Raw genomic sequence first — 7,285 nt, 5'->3', positions numbered from 1 at the left:
CTATCTCCACTATCAAAGGCATTATGAATACCAGTTGCTGTGAATCTGCTTGTGGGTTTCCCACAGACATCTGGTTGCCCACTTTGAGAGCAGGATGCTGGCCTGATCCAACAGGCTCAACTTATGTCCTCATGTGCTTGTCACCTTCCTCCTCCTTAGTCTCAGTGCTGCCGGTGTGGTGTAGTGGTTAAGAGCGGTAGACTCGTAATCTGGTGAACCGGGTTCGCGTCCCCGCTCCTCCACATGCAGCTGCTGGGTGACCTTGGGCCAGTCACACTTCTTTGAAGTCTCTCAGCCCCACTCACCTCACAGAGTGTGTGTTGTGGGGGAGGAAGGGAAAGGAGAATGTTAGCCGCTTTGAGACTCCTTAAAGGGAGTGAAAGGTGGGATATCAAATCCAAACTCCTCCTCCTCCTCCTCCTCCTCCTCCTCCTCCTCCTCCTCCTCCTCCTCCTCCTCCTCCTCTTCTTCTTCTTCTTCTTCTTCTTCTTCTTCTTCTTCTTCTTCTTCTTCTTCTTCTTCTCTTGCAGAATTCACCTGGGAGGAGGGTGGGCTCTGCCTGTCATTGACTCTGGCTCCGCTTTCTGTGGGTCTCTCTGCCTTCCACTCCACCCGTCTAAATGTGCACCAGGCACCATTGCCTCCCATTAATAACCTTCTCTGGGGGTACACACTCCCCCTGTTGAATTTCAGCCTGCCGTGCTGCTGTTGATGCCTACCTTGTTTACATGCCCAGAGTCAAAAGCAGCAGAGGGAGGGAATTCTGATGATTGCAGCTGCCTCCTCTAAGCATTTAAGAGCGCCTTTGCTTTATAGCAGGAGCAATAAAGTAAGTCAAACAGGAGAAGGCTGGGGAAGGGGGGGTGGGAGATGGAGGGAGAAAGCTAATGGGCGAGAAGAAAATAGATTAATTAGTTGCTGCTGCTTCCTGTGGCTGCAGGCACCAGCAATCTCCTGTCTGATTTGGAACCTGCATCCAGATAACAAATCCACCATTAATAAGGGAACTCGCAGGTAAGTCTATCATGGGGGCCAGATTAGCGGAAGTTTAATGGCCCGTGAGCTCCCAGCGCATTGCATATGGTTTCATTATATGGGACGGAAATTGAAAGCAGTGGCAAGGAGGAAGCGGGCGGAATGACAAGGGAGTGGCAGCCGAGGAAATAAGATTGCATGTTGGGTAACAAATGAGAAAATATACTGTCTCCAGGGCTTGGCAAGGAAAGAACGGGATGGGGTTGCCACAGCTCAGATTTGTCTTTCTGTTCACGGCTCCATCTCGCCTCCGTAATTACAGGCATTGCCCATCCTCCGGGCTTCTCCTTGATCACAGTTCCAATTTCCTCTTTCTCAATCTCATCGCCCCCTTTTTCTTCACGTGTGCAACTTTGCATGGGCAGTGAAGCTCACAACGATGAGTTCTGCAAGATCTGCAAGGTTCCCATCTCAGTCCAGCGTTCTCTTTCCAGCAGCGTCCAATCAGATGCCACTGTGGTGATCACACAGGGTCCCCGGATGTTTCACCGTCTATTGATCTCTGTGCCACCACTTTATTTCTTGCTGCCACCACCCAGGACCTACTGAGTCCAGTCAGGGTTAAATTGGAACATAAACTTCTGTTTATTTATTGCAGTTTAACAAGCGTGTGGTTTCATAAACGGTATTGGTCCCTTACAATCATGGGGTGCCTATCCAGACCTATAACTTCTGCTACCTGCTCTCACTCACTAAACCACCTCTCTGACATTTACTTGTCTTCCTAGTTCCTGTTCCTGACTCAGCTTATTTCGCTACACTAACCCAACCTACCCACAGACTCTATCCCAATTCACTCCCATTCCAATCAACCTCCTAATGAACTACTCCCTTCGCCCCTCCCAGAGCTGGTTTTATAGTCCCTCTGACTCCACCCCCTGGGTTCTGATTGGGTAACCTGTTTAACTATTTCACCTCCAGCACTCTCATATGTTAACGTCACAGCCACCTCCCCACGAAGCCCACAAAGAGGGCACAAAGGCATCTGCCCCGCCCTGTTGGTTTGGTATTCTGGAGGGCACAGCTTGGCAATACCTGCAGGCAACATGATCATGCTGTCATTCAGAGTAAAAAAGGAGTGTAGCAGGCAGGCTCTCCAGCTTCCACAATTTGCTGCAATTTAAATATTATCTGGAATCATTATCTGGAATCTGGAGGCTCCAACCCTCTCATGGTCCTTAGCCCGGCCCTGATCCAAGTGTGTACTGAGATGTCCTTCCATTCCCTCTTTAAGTTGAGGTTCCCTTATTGCAGAGGGTTGGACTAGATGACACTTGGGGTCCATTCCAACTCTACAGTTCTATGATTCTGTGTATTGCTAGCTGGGCACTCTACTGGCAGCCTTGAAGTGCTTGCCTGACTCCCTATCTCTATAGCTCCTATGGCCCTGGGAGTGATGGTGCATGCTTCCTAGAGTCACTCAGTAGCACAGGTGATTGATAGGGAAACATTGGTTGCGAGGCAGGGATTTATAGATCTGATGGCAGAATGGGGATCTGGCGGGAAGTCCAGCTCCCCTGGATCCCCATGTGAGGAGACCTCCGATTCTAGGTCTGCAGTAAAGATCTGTCAGTTTCAATTCCCCTCACTTTCTCATTTTTCCAACCCCATCAAGAGTCTAGCTGCAGCATTTTGTACCAGCTGAAGCCTCCAAAAAGAAGAAGAAGAAGAGTTTGGATTTGATATCCCGCTTTATCACTACCTGAAGGAGTTTTAAAGTGGCTAAAATTCTCCTTTCCCTTCCTCCCCCACAACAAACACTCTGTGAGGTGAGTGGGGCTGAGAGACTTCAAAGAAGTGTGACTAGTCCAAGGTCACCCAGCAGCTGATGTGGAGGAGCGGGGAAGTGAATCCAGTTCACCAGATTACGAGTCTACCGCTCTTAATCACTACACCACACGTGGCCCAACAGTAGCCCCACATAGAGCACATTGCAATAATCAAATTTTGAGGATATCAATTCATGAATGTCACAAGTTCAGGTTCCCAGCTTGATAACACAGTAAGCGTAGGTAATTAAAAAGGAGGATTTATTGCAAAAACAACCAGATAGCTCCGGACGGCTCTAACAAAGCCTCTGGCATCATCACCTGATAACCCTTCTGAAGACCCCTTCTGGTGTCGACAGAAGATATTGAACTTACGACCCTGATGTCTCTTGTTTTGCTTCCTATCTAGCAGCCCTCCCATTCTCTGACTCTTCGGACTTAATAGGTCAGCTCCAGCCTCTTCCTGTTCTGAGGAACTGTCTCTGTGTCTGTTTGCACCTGTTTGAGCTTCCTGCGATCCAGCCTGCTCTCAGCTACTGCCATATCATCCTGACATTCAAGGTCAGGAAGAACCAGTCTGCAGCTGTCGGCTCTCTCTTGCCTGAGTAAAATCTAAGCTTCTCTGTTCCTGGCTGCTTTCTGCAGTTGGCTTCAGACTTTCACTTGAAGCTGGCTTATTCCTGACAATGAATTATCATGATCAGACCATCCCAAGAATGGCCATAATTGGTGTAGCTGCTATAAGTGGTCTGTAGCTGCTATAAGGGTTGAGGAAGGGGTATGGCCAGGGCAAGAGACTTAATGGTCAGATAAAGAGGCCTTTGGCCCATGGGCTTGAGGTTACCCACCACAGATTTAAGGAATATAGAGCAGACAATTTGGTGGTTGCAGCAGTGCCTCCTAACATCTTGCCTCAGCATAATCTACCAGTACCACTTGAGATGGCTGCCTCCCTCTTCCTAATGTTATGACTGGTGCTGACTGAAGCGTTGCTCTCTTGTGATCCTCTCCCAGGCTTCTCCAGCAAATGTCTTCCTCCCCACCCCTCGGAAAAATAATAATAATGAATTATTTCCTGTTAACCTTGTTTTTCATTTGTCCTCCATCCCTCCTACAGTCACATCCTTTTGAATGGCTGATTAGAATCACTGGACACAATTGAGTCTCTCTGGCACAAGGCAGGGCAAAAAGGAGAGGGGGGGGGAGAGAAGAAAAAGATTTAGCATAGGCTTGATGGGAGAGAGATAAAAATGTTATTAGCTGAGAAGAGAGGGAGAGAAAGAGATTATCAAGCTTCGATGAATTGTCATTTAACAGAAAAATAATCTCCATTTATAGCACAAATCCTTTCTCTTCATCCTCCTGATTCCCATCCTTCTCAGAGGGCAATTGACTAACCCTTTGAAAAAACCCAGTTCATGGGGACCTTCTTCAAAAAAGCACATCATTTCTGTGATGGAGAGAATGGGAAAATTAAAGAGATGCATACCGAACTATGTTGGGTCTATCACTGTCTTTTTGGGGGAGATTTCAGATCTAGATTTGTGCAGCCTTAAGGCCGAAACAACACTTTATGCTGGAGACATGAGATGTGTTGATTGATTGATTTAAAAAACATCCCACTTCCACCTTACAGATTCTAGGACAGCGTTCAAAAGGTGTGATCAACTAGCGATACTATGATACAATGTGATGATGTCAGTGGTGACAATGGTGACAACGGAAACTTCAGTAAAATAAGACACATTTCAGAACAACTGAAGCAGTAGAGTAGGCAAGAGACCAACAATTAAAATGTCTGGACAAATGAAAAGAACATGGCGAGAGCCTTGCTGGATTGGGTCAATAGCCCATCTAGTCCAGCACCCTGTTCTCCCAGTGGCCAATCAGATGGTCCCAGGAAGCCCATAAGCAGAAACTGGGTGTCACAACATTCTCCCCACCTGCGATTCCCAACAACTGGCATTCCAAGAGCAGGTAGAACATAGCTATCATGGCAAGAAGCCATTGCAACAGCGCGTATGTTCTACCTCAGCTGGTTTTAGTTTGAGTATGAAAAAAAGTTGTAGTGCTGGCAGCAACCATACGTCTATAGGAAGGGTATTCCACAGCCAGGGCACCACCAGAGAAAATGCTGTCCCTCATGTTGCTGCATAATGCACCTCTTCTGGCAGAGGAACTCAGAGAAGAGCCTCAACTACAGGTCTTAAGGCATGGGCAGGTTGGTATAGGTAGAAGGCATTTGGATCTCAAGCTATCCGGCACTTTACAAGTAGGCACCACTACCATAAAGAAGGCTGGTCGCCGAAGAACTGATGCTTTTGAATTATGGTGCTGGAGGAGACTCTTGAGAGTCCCATGGACTGCAAGAAGATCAAACCTATCCATTCTGAAGGAAACCAGCCCTGAGTGCTCACTGGAAGGACAGATCCTGAAGCTGAGGCTCCAATACTTTGGCCACCTCATGAGAAGAGAAGACTCCCTGGAAAAGACCCTGATGTTGGGAAAGATGGAGGGCCCAAGGAGAAGGGGACGACAGAGGACGAGATGGTTGGACAGTGTTCTCTAAGCTACTAATATGAGTTTGTCCAAACTGTGGGAGGCAGTGGAAGACAGGAGTGCCTGGCGTGCTCTGGTCCATGGGGTCACCCAGAGTCGGACATGACTAAATGACTAAACAACAACAACCACTACCATCTTGAATAGAATCAGCTGCTCTTCTCATGCTCCCCCCCCATGTTATACCAAAATCATCCAATAAGCTCTATGGCTAAGTGGGGTTTGGAATGTTAGTTGCACCAGTCCTGCTCCAGAATTGATGGTCTTAGGGCAGGATACACATGTAATAAATAAATAAAAGTATTTGTCAATCAGTCCATTGCTCGGGGCTACAAGGCAAGGATTTTGATATACCGACAATGATGACTGCTGAACTGAAACACTCTCAAAGCTGCCTGGATCGCTTTTCCATCATAGCCGATGTTGCAATTTTAGGGTAAGGAGCTGTCACGATGCTCCGGCATCACTCAGTGCGAGACCTTCAGAGAAATGGGATTACCTGGTGGTCAGTGTATCAAAAGCGATGCCGGAGATGGAGCTCTGGGGACGGATTTAGCCTTTAGGATAGCAGTTAATCAAATGTTTTGCTGCAAAGGGCAAAAGCCAAGGCATCAGATACTTCGGCTGCCATGAAAAAATATGATCTGCGATGACCCCTCCCAGGAACATTGACAAATCACACTCGGATTTTCAAAGCGCACTGACAGATTCAGGTAATAGCTTTACTCAGGCAATTAGCTGCAACCTGCAACTCACTCGAAACCCAAGCAGACTGCCTGGTCCTGCCAGGAGAGGGGAATCTGGAAGAGGACAGGCCAGAATAGAAACTGTGAATGGATTAAGTCCTACTAGCCATCAATTGCCCCCCACCCCATCACTTCACACAGAAGGCCACTCCTGGTTTGCTTCCTTCATTTAAGCCTAATTCAGGTGTGTGTGTCTATGTGTGTGTGTGTGTGTGTGAGAGAGAGAGAGAGAGAGAGAGAGAGAGAGAGAGAGAGAGAGAGAGAAAGAAAGAAAGAAAGAAAGAAAGAAAGAAAGAAAGAAAGAAAGAAAGAAAGAAAGAAAAAGAGTTTTTTGCTGCTGCTGCTGCTAAACAATTTGGAACCAGAAACTCTTGTATATCTACAGCAAATAACCCAAAGCTTTATTGGTAGATCCCCATACAGTGGTACCTCAGGTTACATCCGCTTCAGGTTACATCCGCTTCAGGTTACAGACTCCACTAACCCAGAAATAGTACCTCGGGTTAAGAACTTTGCTTCAGGATGAGAACATAAATCGTGCTCTGGCGGTGCGGCAGCAGCAGGAGGCCCCATTAGCTAAAGTGATGCTTCAGGTTAAGAACAGTTTCAGGTTAAGATCGGACCTCGGAACGAATTAAGTACTTAACCCTAGGTACCACTGTATACTTTCTGCCCAGCTCTGCTGTGGTGCTTGAGACTCCAGGAGGGGCATTCTACAATCTACCTGGAAAAACTCATTGCACAGAAAACCAGCATATCAGAGAGAAGGCAAAGCTATGAGGTTACAGTGGCACTGTGTCCTTTGCCCGAGGTGGGTGGGGCAGGAGAGTGAACAAAACCTGCCGCACCAGCAGGAGCCTGCCAACACCACACCAGGTGGTTACGGGGCACGAGGGGTTCATGGGGCTGCGCTGTGCCACCTGCCTACTCATGCAGGGGGGAGCTTGGCTGGTCAACGCGGCCCTTGATGGTTGTATCCTCCCAACACTGGGCAGGCAGCCATTCAGCGAAGAGGCTGGGGGCCCATCAGCAAGGCCAGGCCAGGCTCCAGGGCCCAGAGACCCCTGGTATCAGGCAGGGCGGGGCGGGGATCCCTTCATGGGGGCGCCTGGTTCAGGCACCCTCAAAATCATGGCCCCTCTGGCCCTCTCCATGCTATGTCCCTGTGAGGATGGA

The 7,285-nt window shown here is 48.2% G+C and overlaps 1 long non-coding RNA gene across 1 annotated transcript in view; it reads right to left on the bottom strand.

The window, feature by feature from the left end:
- Positions 1 to 1,596: 1,596 nt before the first annotated feature.
- The window catches only part of LOC308597476, a 201,585-nt gene continuing 195,896 nt past the window's right edge, over positions 1,597 to 7,285 (bottom strand). Inside the window, exon 2 of the long non-coding RNA XR_014013023.1 lies at positions 1,597 to 1,848. This is a non-coding gene — a long non-coding RNA (uncharacterized lncRNA). The remainder of the gene's footprint in view (positions 1,849 to 7,285) is intronic.

Source organism: Podarcis bocagei (assembly GCF_964188305.1).
Source record: "Podarcis bocagei genome assembly, chromosome: 11".
Classification (NCBI taxonomy): domain Eukaryota; kingdom Metazoa; phylum Chordata; class Lepidosauria; order Squamata; family Lacertidae; genus Podarcis; species Podarcis bocagei.
This window is presented reverse-complemented; position numbering and strand designations above follow the sequence as displayed.